Source organism: Telopea speciosissima, chromosome 10 (assembly GCF_018873765.1).
Source record: "Telopea speciosissima isolate NSW1024214 ecotype Mountain lineage chromosome 10, Tspe_v1, whole genome shotgun sequence".
Lineage (NCBI taxonomy): Eukaryota > Viridiplantae > Streptophyta > Magnoliopsida > Proteales > Proteaceae > Telopea > Telopea speciosissima.
Window position 1 is genome coordinate 33609075 of NC_057925.1, and position 15577 is coordinate 33624651.

The 15577-nt window shown below is 39.7% G+C and overlaps 1 pseudogene; it reads left to right on the forward strand.

The window, feature by feature from the left end:
• The first annotated feature begins 6436 nt into the window (after positions 1-6436).
• On the forward strand, positions 6437-14580 carry LOC122642377 (annotated as a pseudogene).
• The last annotated feature ends 997 nt before the right edge of the window (positions 14581-15577 follow it).

Here is a 15577-nt window from a genome sequence, read left to right on the forward strand (position 1 = left end):
AATTTTCAGATGAAAGACTGGGTGTTCTCAAATATTTTTTTGGTATTGAGGTTTTGTGAAGCAAGAAAGGTGTTAGCTTATCTCAAAGGAAATATGTCCTTGACCTTTTGACTGACACTGACATGCTTGCTTCCAAAACAGCAGATCCTTCCATGGACCCTCATAAAAAACTTGGGTGTACTGAGAATGAGGATTTTCAGATGTTCATCAATATAGAAGATTAGTTGGCAAACTTATTTATCTTACAATCTCTTGTCCTGATATATCCTTTGCCGTTGGAGTTATTAGTCAATTTATGCAGTGTCTAAAGAAAATTTATTGGGATGCTGTTTTCCGTGTGTTGCGATATCTGAAGAGTGCTCCTGATAAGGCCTTATTTATTGACCTAATGGGAATCCTAATTTGGTTGGGTTGTCTGATTCTGATTGGGCTGGTGTTGATGGTGATAGACGTTCTACTATTGGTTATTGTACCTTTGAGGGTGAAAATTTGATCACCTGGAAAAGTAAGAAACAAACCACCGTTGTTCAATCAAGTGTTGAAGCTGAATATCAAGCAATGGCACATACTACAACTGAATTGATGTGGGTAAAATCCTTACTCCAGGAATTAGGATTTCCCATCAATCAGCCTATGCAAATGTTTTGTGATAATCAAGCCGCTATCTATATTGCAAGTAACCCTGTCTTTCATGAGAGGACCAAACACATTGAGGTTGATTGTCACTTTGTTCAGGATGTTGTTATGAAGAAGTTGGCCGTTACTCCATTTGTCTCTACTACCAATCAACTTGGTGATATGTTTTACAAAGGCGTTGTTTGGACCTGCTTTTTGTTGAAGTTGTTCCAAGCTGGGTTTAGGTGATTTGTACGCTCTAGCTTAAGGGGGGGAGTGTTGAAGTATATTCTTCCTCTCTTCTTCTCATTTTCTCTGTTCTGGTTTTCTTCAAGTGTGCTTCGCTACAGGGGGAAATGATGAACTCCACGTGCTCAACTTCGACATTCTTAGACGTGTCCATAGGGTCATCCACATGTGTCTTCTACTATTTCAGTTTTAGTTTCAGACTCGAGCGCTTGTAGTTCTTCCTTATGGTTCTCAGTCTCCTCAACAGTTTGGTCCACACATAGGACACACGTATACCTAACCTGTCTTCATCCTTAGCATCCTCATTGTCATCATCACTATTCCTACCATCATTCTCCTCATCAGGAAATTCCATGGCTTCACACACTCGAAGATTAGGGTTGGCTTCAAGTGCCGTAATGATAGAGTTGATGCTTTGACAGTGTGGGAAGAATTTGACGAAGTATCCATAAAACTTACAATGATAGCATTTAATAGAATAGCTATGGGTCGTGCTTGCCGTTGTACTCTAACTCTAGCTACACCTTGTGCTTGTCATAAGGATGCCTTTGGTTCATGTCACGATCTTATGATATTGTATTGTAGTCCTCCTCGTAGGTTGGATTATTGATGGTTTTGTATTGTAGTCCTCCTAGTAGGTCCTATGTGCTGGTGGTGTATGGGTTCTTTGTGGAAGCCTTGGCTGGTACTTATTGGTGGTTTGGGATGTAGCTGGTGCAGGATGATCTTCACCCTTGTGATCCTCTAGGGTGGGCTGTTGTTGTGACGATTTTACCACGATGTGTTATTGTATTAACATCCTGTAACACAACAATCTGGAAATATTTCCTTCAAATAAGCAAGGTTGATAGCTAATATCCCCTAAAAATCTGTTCAATATCCTTCCAATTCTGGGAATTAACCCCCCTACAACTCAGCTGGTCGATATGGCATAATGAGCAGAATTCGATTCTCCTTGGACTTACTCAATATCTATCCAAATCTAGAATATAGCTCTGCTGGTCGGTGGCATGTCTTGTCCGAATCAATGGCTAACCTGGGCAAAAATTGACTGGATCAATAGCCCCAAAATAAGGCCAGATTTGAACCTCCTTTGATACCCAATCATTGGGCCTGCATTGCATCACCCACTCAACATTTATTCAATCATCTATTCTAATCCAGAATCCCTTAGCTTACATGCAGTTATATAGAATTAAATAAAGAACTCCTAATCCAATCCTAAAACTGAAACAGTAGTTGACTCTAAGTTGGACTCTGTTAGAAATCAGAACTAACTAACCAGCAGAAGATAGAAGAAGAAGAAGAAGAAGAGAATAGAGGAAGAGAAGCACACTGCTGAGCGAAGAAAACAGCAGCCTGCGATAGAAGAAGATAACTTCTATCGCAGGCCTTGGGTTCTATTAATAATAAAGTCAAACTAATTAAGGTAAGCTGGTTAGGGGTTTATTAGAAACTTACCCCTAAGCCCTCACGTATTACATCTTAACAAATAAAGACTTAGAAGATAGAAAATTACATAGAACCCCAAAGACCCAAAATAGCAATGACAAAACTACCCCTAATTCTCAACACTCCCCCTCAAGCTGGAGCATATAGGTCTCCCATGCTCAGCTTGTCACAACAGGTACGAAAATTAGGAGCAAACAAAGATTTGGTGAAGACATCAGCTAGCTGATTTGAAGACGAAACAAACGGAGTCTCAATTAGTTTTTTCAAGATGGTATCGTGTACAAAGTGACAGTCAACCTCAATATGTTTAGTCCGCTCATGGTAAATAGGGTTACTAGCAATATATATAGCTTCTAGGTAATCACAATACATCTTCATCGACGTAGGCACAAGAAATCCCATCTCAAGAAGAAGAGACCTAAGCCACATCAACTCTGCTGTAGTGTTAGCCATAGCCTGATACTCAGCCTCTACACTTGACCGCACAGTAGTAGTCTGCTTCTTACTATGCCACGAGATAAGATTACCCCAATAAATGCACAATAATCGGTAGTGGAATGACGATTACTTGTCGATCTAGCCCAGTCTGCATCAGAATAAGCAACTAGATCCATATGTCAATTAGGACGATAAATCAACCCTTTACCGGGAGCAACCTTCAAATAACGAAGGATACGAATGGCAGCATCCCAGTGAGCCTTCTGAGGAGTTTGCATAAACTGGCTCAGAAAACGCCAACAGCAAACGAGATGTCTGGTCTCATGATAGTAAGGTAAATCAACTTCGCAACTAAACTTCTATATTAGTCATAGTTGTCACGTCGTCACCGTGATCCAAGTCGATGGAGAGGTGTCATGTCGATATATCGACATGTCACCCGCCATGGCGATCATATCGATCATGTTTTATTTTTTATTTTCTCTATTTTTAATGTCATTTAGTATGCTTTAATATATACTCTATAACACCAAAAAATTAACATGAAAGTGTACTACGAATCTACTATGGTTTAATTCATGAAAGTATAATATCCATTAGTGTATATGAAATCATGGATTATCAAAAATTAACATGAAAGTGTACTACGATCACTTGTCGATCCAGCTCAGTCTGCATCAGAATAAGCAACCAGATCCATATGTCGATTAGGACGATAAATCAACCCTTTACCAGGAGCAACCTTCAAATAACGAAGGATACGAATGGCAGCATCCCAGTGAGCCTTCTGAGGAGTTTGCATAAACTGGCTCAGAAAATGCCAACAGCAAACGAGATGTCTGGTCTCATGACAGTAAGGTAAATCAATTTCGCAACTAAACTTCTGTGTTGGTCATAGTTGTCACGTCGTCACCGTGATCCATGTTGGTGGAGGGGTGTCATGCCGATATATCGACATGTCGCCTGCCATGGCGATCATATCGACCATGTTTTATTTTTTATTTTCTCTATTTTGAATGTCATTTAGTATGCTATAATATATACCCTATAACATAAAAAATTAACATGAAAGTGTACTACGAATCTACTATGGTTTAATTCATGAAAGTGTAATATCCATTAGTGTATATGAAATCATGGATTATCAAATAATTGATAGCAATAGTCTTGCTGATAATAAAGTTGAAAATCATGAGAGTTTAGATATGATTCATATGAAAGTGACTACAAAAGTAACAAAACAAAAAAACAATTACAAGAACGTAATTTATATTGAGTGAATAAAGCTAATAAACAACCCATCTAAATAAAATAAAAAAAAATTGCTAATGTGAATATGTGATTGTGTATTAGTCAATAGTGTATTAGTGTTTTCTGCTTGATGTTTTCTTAATTTTTTTTATGTTGAGGAAAAAGCATTAAAATAAAAAATGGTTAAAAAAATTATTGTTAAAAAATTAAATTTTATAATTTGAAACAACTATGTTGCCTGATATGGCCATATGTCGTGGTATGGCATCCATGGCGGCGCCATGGTGACGATATGGAGGCCATATTGATCGATATTCTTACATCATCCATATCGGTGGTCAATATGCCCACTTCTCCAGCGATATGACGCCATAGCGACGCCATGACAACTATTACTACTGGTGCACATCCTTGAGGGGATCTCCATCAGTTACACCAAACTCTGATGAGGATCCATGGGAATATCCATTGGTTTGGACGCAAGCATGCCAGTATCAGATAAAAATAAAAGATTTAAAACATACTTCCTCTGGGAAAGACTAACACCCTTCTTGCTTCTCACAACCTCAATGCCAAGAAAATAATGAAGATCACCTAAATCCTTGGTCTGAAAGTTCTATTGTAAGTAAGCCTTTACCTCAGCAATGCCTGACACATCATCACCAGAAACAATAATATCATCAACATATACAACCAGAATAACCAACTTGCCACCACGACGACGAACAAACACAGAATGATCAGAGTAACACTGTGAGAAATCGCACGATACAACTGTGGCACTGAACTTCTCAAACGTTTCTCTGGGTGATTGTTTGAGGCCATAGATTGCTTTCTACAATTTGCACACCCGAGTACTAGTCTCCCCTAAGCAGCATACCCAGGAGGTTGCTCCATATACACCTCCTAATGTAGCTCTAGATAGGAGAAAAATTCCACTAGAGGCCAAGCAATAGGATCTAAAAAGGGCTGCTGGTTTGATTGGGCAGAATCATAGTTATCAAGGCGGCAAGGCGACCATGGCTTTTGAGGGCCTTGCTAAGCGCCTTGGCGATAGGGCAGCCTCAAGGCATTTGTTTGCGTTCTAGTGTTCTTTTTTTTATATAACCATTTTATTAGGCATAAATAGCATATTAATTTTTATATAATTCTACTTGTATCCTAAAAAAATATGAAAGAATTGAAGTACATAATCAAGGAATTGCAAAATAGCATAATCATGACATGTCAGCTAAGGGTAGGGCATATCTACAAACACCTTAAAGACCTCTACGGAAAAGAGGGAAAGATAAAACGAAACAAAAAGACCTCTCTCCTAAGTTCATCCAAATGAGGCCCAAGAGAGTCGCCATCAAAAGTTCAAAACCATTCATAAATATGAAATATTTACAAGTTCTGGTCTTGTGATCACTTCATTTTAGTCCAATAAAGAAATCATTCAATTCTATGGAAAAAAAGGAGGAAAAGAAAGAAAGACAAGATTGAATGAAGTTAAAGGAACTGTTTGTTACTCCACAGTCCACGGTCCTCTTTAGAAACAAACAAAAGAACATACAAGGCTGGAGATGTCGATGGAGAGTGGAGAGGTTAGAAGGGGTTTAGGTTTAGAAGGAAAAAATAAGAAAAAAAAAAGCACAATACTTACAAGGGGGGGGGGATGTCGCTGGTGGGGGTGGATGCTCGAGATGGGGGTGTCGGTGGAAAGGAGAGGTTAGAAGTTAGAACTTAAAAAGGGGAAAGGGGTTTATATTTTAGAAGGAAAAAGGGAAAAAAACACACGATACTTACAATTAGCCTAGCCGGACGCCGGTGGAGGATGGAGACTGAGAGGGAGGACTGAGAACTTGAGAAGGAGTCGAAGGACTGACGTCTGAGCTCTGACAGAGTCGCTGCAAGTCGCCACCTTGCCGAACGCCTGTGGAGGATGGGGACCGAGAGGGAGGACTAAGAAGGAGTCGAAGCCTTGAAGGACTGAGGTCTGAGCTGAGCTCTGTCGGAGTCGATGTAAGTCGCCGCTACAGTGCTTCCTTTCTCTTTCATTTTTTTTCTTTTTGATTTTGGTATGTCCCGCGAAGATGATTAGGTGAATCAAGTTTGGCATTGGTATTTAGGTTTTGGTTTTTTTTTAAAAAAGTTTAACATATGATTCCATACTTCTCACAGCATGGAACCAAAAATGTACAATCAATGACATATTTTCAATTAGAATAACTTAAAGTACATAAAAAAAGTTAAAAAACAAAAATATAAAAAAAAACACCAAAAAGCGACTGCCTTGCTCACAAGGCATCCTAAGGCGTCGCCTAGGAGACGCCTTGGTGACCAAGGCAGTTGCTTTTCTTACATGCCATAAGGCGCCCCATCGCCATACCCTTAGATTTCCGCCTGGACGCCTTGATAACTATGGGCAGAATTAGGGTTTTGAGGTTAAATTCTAGGGTTAGGTATGGGGGAATGGGGTAATGTATATCTGATTTTAATAGGCGGGCTTAGAGGAAGCTATTAAAATAGATTTTAATAAGTTTTGAATCAAAATTCAAATTTCAGAATTTTAGGGTTAGGGTTTGGGTTTGAGGTTTTAGGATCTAAGTTGAAAACTAGAGTTTAGGATGGGATTTTTGGACTGGGACTGAGGTCGAGTTTTACTGGCAAGGGGAACAAGGTTCGATCAAAGTTTAGGCCAATTCTGATGGTTAGAATAGGCTGTACAGGTTTTAGACTATTTTAGGATTTTGGGATTTTAATGGTGGTAGGGGAAACTAGGGTTTTGACTGATCAAATTGGGCTGCAGGTCTGGTCGAGTGGAGGGGTTGGTATAAGGAGGTTGTGGTCTGATTTTTATGAAAACAGATGAAGGATGAAGGCTGGACTCTAGGGTCTCGCAGAGACAATGTCAGATTATGGTTTATGGGGGAAATCAAATAAAAATAAAGGGGGAATCGATTGGGGAGGGAGGATGAATGGAAAACAAAAATTAAGATCCAAACTTACAGCAGAACTCCACTGGCAGCAAGTCTGAATAAGGGATGAAGGATAGAGCCACCTTCAAAGAGAGAACCTCCCAGCCGTCACGGTGTAAGGAGTCACAAGAGATCCACCTGTCCTTCTTCCTTGATAGATCCATAAGGCAACACTCCAAGGAGCAAGAGCAACAGCAGCAGCAATCGGCAGCCAGCAAACAGTCTTTCTTTTTTTCAAATTTTCAATTGTGGGGGAGGATCCACGATTTACTTTATTTATAATATGGCTTTATGCCAAATCCTAATACAACTTAATGACTTCTCCTTCACAAAATCATGGATGGTGGAGGTTTAAATCTAAACTAATTAATTAAAACAGAAAATGACCAAGATACTCGTAAAACTTAAAATAAAAGAATCTAACTTAAAACAACTGATTTAAAAGAGGATTCCCTACTAGCCAATAGGATTTAAGAACCTATTAGCCAATAGGAGCACTTTACTTAAATTAGACCAATTGAACCAATTGGATGCAACCAATTTAAACCGGTTCAATTTAAAAAACAGAAAATAAACTATGAAAAATGCAAGCAAAATTAACCTAACCTATGGCTCCCTAATTAAATCCTAAGTTCAGGACGACTTCTTCTTCTTCCTAGTTGGTGTTGCATTACCTCCTCATGAAGATCACCATACAAGAAGGTATTTTTAATATCCAACTGAAACAAGGGCCAATCAAAATTAATTGCCGTAGAAATAAGTAGGTGAATAGAATTCAGCCTAGCAACAGGAGAGAAGGCCTCAAAGTAGTCCACACCAGAAGTCTGTGCATACCCTTTGGCAACCAGACGGGCTTTAAGCCTCTCAACAGAACCATCCGGAAGGTATTTGATTGCGTAAACCCAACGACACTTAACAAGTTCCTTTCCAGGAGGCAGATCTACCAAATTCTAAGTGTGACGAGATAAGAGAGCATCCATTTCCACATCCATGGCCTTCTTCCAACCAAGAAGATGAAGAGTCTCAGTATGATTTTTGGCAATAGGGTTGGAAGACAAGGACAAGGCAAAAGTATGAATAGAAGATAATAAGTCAGAACGAGACACATACTTATCAATAGAATATAAAGCAGTAAACTTTTGAGTGCACGAGCGAGTACCTTTACACAAGGAAATAGGTAAGTCACCAGTTGAAGAAGAAGGTGGAGCTTCACTAGACGAAGAGGTTGGCAAAGGTAGTGAAATAGGTAGAGCCGTTGGAACCTCTTCCTATGGTACTGTCCTGTCACGCCGTTGATAAAACTGCTATGGAGGTGTAGGGAATGGGGCAAGAGTAGGAACAGGAGGAGTATCAACAAGTCACTCATCCTCAGAGACAGGAGGAGGAAGAAAAATAAGAACTGTCCCCAAAGAAAGTGACATCAGCACTCACAAAATACCTATGGGTGACAGGGTCATAACACTTGTACCCTTTCTGGGTACAAGAATATCCAAGAAAAACACACTTAGTGGATCGGGGAGAGAGTTTATCGGAATGAGCATGTAGATTGTGAACAAAACAAATACACCCAAAAACACGAGGTAAATGAAAACTGGGTTGACCAGGAAAAACAATGGAAAAGAGGGACTTGACGGCAAGAATAGAAGAAGGCATTTGATTAATCAGGTAATAGGCAGTAAGCACCCGAGGAGGTAAATGAAAACTGGGATGACCAGGAAAAACAATGGAAAAGAGGGACTTGACGGCAAGAATAGAAGAAGCCATTTGATTAATCAGGTACTAGGAAGTAAGCACCCCTTCACACCAAAATTGCTTTGGGACATGCATATGCAACCTTAAATAAATGTCTATTCTTTCGTTCTATCACCCCATTTTATTGTGGAGTGTAGGAAAAGCTAGTTTGGTGAATCATTCTATAAGAAACACAAAAGCAGAAATATCATGCTAAACATACTCCAAAGCATTATCAAAACGAAAAATTTTAATAGGCAAACCAAACTGAGTTTTTATTTCATTATAACAATTTTAGAATACAAAGATAAACTCGGAACGATCCTTCAAGAGGTATAACCATGTGAGACGGGAATGATCGTCCACAAAAGTGACAAAATACATGAAACCACTCCGATTCTTAGCACAACAAGGACCCCAAATATCAAGACTAAAGAATATAAAGACGAACTACGAGCCATAGTACGAGAAGGGAAAGAGGCATAGTGATGTTTTCCCAACTCACAAGCTTCACACTCTAACCGAGACACAAACTTAAAAGAAGGAAATAACAACTTTATCTTAACTAAAGACAAATGACCTAAACAACGGTGCCACTGGAATGGAGACCCCCCACCAACAGAAGCAGTAGCGGCAGACGAGGCAAAAGCACCATGGTCAAGGTAGTAGAGGCCATCTTTTTCACACCCTCCACCAATCTTCTTCCTCGTGTGAAGATCCTGAAAAACACAATAAGAAGGAAAGAAAGTCACAAAACAATGTAAAGCTTTAGTTATTTGACTGACAGAAAGAAGATTCAACGGTAACTGAAGGACATGTAACACAGATGAGAGACTCATGGAAGGAGTGGGTGAGATGGTATCATGCCCGGAAATTGGAGTAGAAGAACCATTTGTAAGAATAACAGATGAAGAGGAATGTGTATGTGAATAAGTAGTAAATAAAGATGACTCACCTGTCATATGAGCAGAAGCCCCAGAGTCATTAATCTAAGATGGAGTAGTAGTAATAAGAAGAGTAGGTGTACCTGCATGAGCTAGAGTTGCAGAAGAAGATGAGGGACCGGTTGATGTAAGACTGGATGTCTCCAAGTGTTGTAAAGGCCGCAATATCTGGGAGAGATCATCACAATGAGGAGTTGTAGTAGAACCACTCCATGGTAGGGAAACCTGTGGAGAATCACTATGGGCAGCACCATCACTACCTCCTTCAGACGCTGCATGATTGGCAGATTGAGGTTCCCAATCGGGTTTGCCATGCTTGTCCCAACAAAAATCAACCGTGTGACCAGTTTTGCCACAATGAGTACACTTCCGAAAAGGCTTATCACCTGACTGACCACCAGTGCCACAACCACCACCACCACCACGTCCTCCCCCTGAATTACGTCCATGACCAGCCACAAAGGCAGAATTTTCCTTAGGAGTAGAGTCTGTTTTTCAAGGAGAAGAGATATGATGTAGGCGGGAGAACGTGTCAGCAAGAGTAGGAACAGTTTCTCCAGCAAGAATATGTCCCTTGACAGACTCCAAATCAGAATCTAGTCCAGCCAGAAATTTAGACACACAAAATTCATTCCGCTGGGCTTTTAATTTGTCAATATCAGTGGTGAAGGGCTGAAAAACATTTAATTCCTCAACAAGGCCTTTAAAAGTGTTGTAGTAGTCTTGGAGCTGAAAAAGTTTCTCATATAAGTCATAGACTCTATTCATATTTTTCTCCTGTGAATAGATATCCTTCAAATCATCCCTCACCTTTAGCAGTGGTGTAAAACATCACGTTTGCAGCAATCTCTGGTTCCATGCTGTTCCATAACCAAATCAAAATAACGGAATGTCTTGCATCCAATCCTCATAATCTTTTGAATCAAAGGTAGGTGTATCGGGGGTAAGATATTTGAGTTTTTTCTTGGCCATAATGTACACCTTCACAGTTTGAGCCCATAAAAAAAAATTCGAACTCCCTTTCAGCTTGATAGAGGTAATAGTGACATTTACATTGTCAGTTTGAGATGTAACCACTGGATTATTTTTATTCTCTCTCATAGCACCAAAAAAGGGAAAAAATAAAACTAGCCAAATAAAAGTACCACAAGGGAACAGCTAGCCAACAAAGGGGACAGCAACCACACACAAACAAGTCACCAACTGTTGCAGAATTCCAGAGTAATAGGCAGCAGAGAAAATAAAAATAAAGGAGGACGCCCAATCTCAAGCGGGGTTTCTGCCTGGAACCAGCAGAACCATCCAAACAGAAGAACAATAAAAATAAAAATAAAAACAGGGCACTTCCGGCAGTAATAGGAGAGATTTTTCAGAACTTATAACCAGCAGGGTGAAAAAGCCTGAAAAAGAGATCGAAGCTAGTACCTGGATAGGGGAATGAAATCCCAAAAAATCAGCCTGAGCAAACCAGTGAAACAGACACAGGGCAGCCAACTGTATGGCTTGGAAGTGCTTAGAAAACAGAGCATCCACAGGTGTGAAGAAGAAACCCAGAAGCACTCGATCAATTCACCAGAACTGGATAAAAAAAACAGGTCGAGTCTTCCTCTAGGTGCGTACAGGCAGCCCTCAAAAAATCAAAACCGGAAGTTACACAAATCTGAAAGAAAATCTCTTGTTTTTATTTTCTGAAAATAGAAACATAACCAGGAATTCCAGAAAATAGTAACTTTCCATCCTTCAATTGAAACTTCAAGGGATGTTCTCTAAATCACCAACTACTATCACAACTAAACACTCCATTCATGTGTATATGGAGTCTTCAATCCATCAACAAAAATAGAAGCAGCAATAGGTGGCTGCACACCAGAGAACCAAAACCGAGAGAGAGATCAGCAGAAGAAGATGAAAGAAGATCCTTCAGCTGATCAGTATAGCTCTGATACCATGTTAGAAATCAGAACTAACTACCAGCAGAAGATTGAAGAAGAAGAAGAGAATAGAGGAAGAGAAGCACACTGCCGAGAGAAGAAAACAGCAGCCTGCGATGAAGAAGATAACTGCTATCACAGGCTTGGGTTCTATTAATAATGAAGTCAAACTAATTAAGGTAAGCTGGTTAGGGGTTTATTAGAAACTTACCCCTAAGTCCTCACCTATTACATCTTAACAAATAAAGACTTAAAAGATAGAAAATTATATAGAACCCCAAAGACCCAAAATAGCAATGACAAAACTACCCCTAATTCTCAATAGACTCAACTAAAACACAACCTTAACTCCTATTTGCTGTTAGTGATTCTAACAATACAAGGATTAAAAAAAATAATAAATAAATAAAAGAAAACAAATTACGTCATTATCTCTAATTAACCGTACGCCTAACTGCATCACCTTGACAACTATGATCATCATTTATCATTTTTAATCCTTGTAATTGCAAATTTTTTGAGTCATAGATTGTAAAATTTCCTGTAATTTCATATTGCAGTTGGTGTCATATCTTTACTGTGCTGCTTGAACATATTCTCATTCTTGATTCTTTGCTTGGTGTTGTTTCCTCATATGCAAATGAATTGGCTTTTGTGGAACAACAATGCATCTTTTGATTTCAATGTATGCTTGAAACTAGGCAGTCAGGATTTAAATTACATTTCTTGACCTTGAAAAGAAATTCTCTTGGCATTTCAAGATAATTGGCATCTGACAGGAAATCTAACTCTTACAATTCGAATATAGGTCTACAATACAATGGACTAGATGTCCCATCTTTTATCTACAAATACTTTCTTCTTGGCGGCATGATTCCTTGGTTCTTCAGCTCAATACAGATCACTTTTTAGATTCCAATGTTTTTATTTCTACCCCTACAGCACTGACTGCTTAGTAATTGACCAGGCCTGCCAATTAAATATGTGAATAGTCTGTATGGACAAACAGTTACAAAGTGTGCCCATAGTCTCTAATTGGTTTTATCTAAATTTGAGGTCCTTCTTCTCCAGTGGGCTATAGAAGATGGCAGATACTGAGGACATTCAGCCTCTCGTTTGTGACAATGGGACTGGAATGGTCAAGGTACCAAGTCAGAATATTCTTCGTAAATTCTGTTATTCATATTCTGTTAATTTTTAGATGTACCTGATTATGTGTTTAGTAACTGTGAGCAGCTGTTTGACTTTGATTTTGGAACTTTCATTTTACCTTATTTGAATGAACTTTGGTAATTAGGCTGGATTTGCTGGAGATGATGCTCCGAGAGCTGTGTTCCCTAGCATTGTGGGTCGCCCACGGCACACAGGTGTCATGGTTGGTATGGGCCAGAAAGATGCTTATGTTGGGGATGAGGCTCAGTCAAAGCGTGGTATTTTAACTCTAAAATATCCAATTGAACATGGAATTGTAAGTAACTGGGATGACATGGAGAAGATCTGGCATCACACTTTCTACAATGAGCTCCGTGTGGCCCCTGAAGAGCATCCAGTTCTCCTCACTGAAGCACCTCTCAACCCCAAGGCTAATCGTGAGAAGATGACCCAAATAATGTTTGAGACCTTCAATGCTCCGGCCATGTATGTTGCAATCCAGGCTGTTCTTTCCCTTTATGCCAGTGGTCGTACAACTGGTAAGCAAATCTGTTGCAGGCTAAATCTCTCTCTCTCTCTCTCTCTCTCCAATGTTTTATTACGTTGAAAATCATTAATATATTCTTCTGGGTGTTGGCATGAATACTACTATCAAATGCTTATGAACAGAAAATGAGTGTTGGGTTCTAAATCCTTGATCCCAAGTGGTTGAATTAGTTGAATGTTCAGCAGTAATAAATACTTGATCCTCCAGATTCGATGATGAGGATGAGTATGTGTGGGTGCTCATGTGTTTAAACCTTTTCTCAAGGTAATGGTAATGTTATAGTCTGTCAATGCATCATTTTTGTTTGTTAGGAATTGTTCTGGATTCTGGGGATGGTGTCAGCCACACGGTTCCAATCTATGAAGGTTATGCTCTCCCACATGCCATCTTCCGTCTGGGACCTGGCAGGCCGTGATCTCACAGATGCCCTCATGAAAATCTTGACCGAGCGTGGCTACTCTTTCACCACCACTGCAGAGCGTGAAATTGTGAGGGACATGAAGGAGAAGCTGGCTTACATTGCCCTGGACTATGAACAAGAGCTAGAAACAGCCAAGACCGGCTCTTCTGTGGAGAAGAGCTACGAGTTGCCTGATGGGCAGGTCATCACCATCGGAGCTGAACGTTTCCGATGCCCAGAGGTCCTCTTCCAGCCATCAATGATTGGTATGGAAGCTGCTGGCATACATGAGACCACCTACAATTCCATCATGAAATGTGATGTCGATATCCGGAAGGATCTGTATGGCAACATTGTCCTCAGTGGTGGCTCCACAATGTTCCCTGGCATTGCTGACAGAATGAGCAAGGAGATCACAGCTCTAGCACCCAGCAGCATGAAGATCAAGATGGTGGCCCCACCAGAAAGGAAGTACAGTGTTTGGATTGGAGGCTCCATCTTGGCATCTCTCAGCACTTTCCAGCAGGTAAATTCTCTTATGCAATCATCCAATATACTTTTCAAATATAGGGCCCTTGAAATTGAATAAAAGTTATTGTTCAGTACCCTACATTACTGATAGATATAACCCTTCGCTTCTTGCTGTAGATGTGGATTGCAAAGGCTGAGTATGATGAATCTGGGCCATCAATCGTGCACAGGAAATGTTTCTGATCACACAATACCAGGGCATATGTTGAGGAAGAGAAGTAAGCCAAATCATGGAAATGCGTCTGATTGAGCACATCTTGAGAAATGCTGCTTTCTTATTTTCTTTATTTCCCATTTCTTCTCTCTTTGTTTCTCTCAATTTAATGAAGAACTTGGTAAGGGCGAGAATTTTTCACGCCTGGGAGTCCCAATTTTTATTTTTGTTTCATCGTAAAAGTTGTGCATTAATGTGATTAATATGTTGGACTTGTATCAAGGGGTATGCCATTACTTCATTAGAGGTCCTTTTGATTTTTTTAAACCAATAAATATATCTTCCTTGTTAAATCATCTATGTAACACTTGACTGACTGGATTTCTACTCATCATAAATCAAACATGTTTTCATTTCTAAATGTTTGAATGACCTCAAATCAATAGTTGAGAACCTTGTGTATTGATCTCGTAATTTTAATGAGCCAGTATTGTCTTTCTTGGTTTGCACTGGAATGAAGAAAGTCTTCATGGTAGACGCAGGAAATGTGCCTTTCTGGTCAGCCGATTGCTGCTTCTGCCAAATTTACACCCTGTAGCATAGGCTGGATTGCCTGAACACCACTTATCATTCCTGTGAAACTTATTCTGAGCTGTACTGACTAGATTTAAGACAAATGTTGGGCATCTTTCGGCTGACCCCATTTAGTTGGGATAAGGCTTGGGTGTTGTTCTTGAAGATGCTTGGCTTAGTCAGATGGACAGAATTAGAGCAGCGGAAGATAGATTAAAACTATAAAATAGGTAAGAAGGAAATCTAATAGATGTATCATCTAACTAATTGTATGTCAATTATACAATGTTTACATCAAAGTTTGTTTGACAAGACGTAATTACAATATTCCCAAAATATACATTAATGACAAAAAGGAAAGTATAACATCAATGTATCTGAAATGAAGGTCAAGCTCTCAATTAGCATGCCCCGCAGGCACAATCATCGCGCATGCATTCAGCCTCGTGTCGATTGGGGTTTGATGCCCACCAATCATCACTAAGGTCCGCCACTAAAGGAATCTCATTAGTGCTACCCAGCTTAGGTACACCAAGATCATCACAATCTAAAAGGGGGGGGGTATCCATGTGGAATGAGCTTCACTAAGTCTAATGAGGAGTCAAAACATACAAACACACACATAATCCATGAAGACAACCACATGATG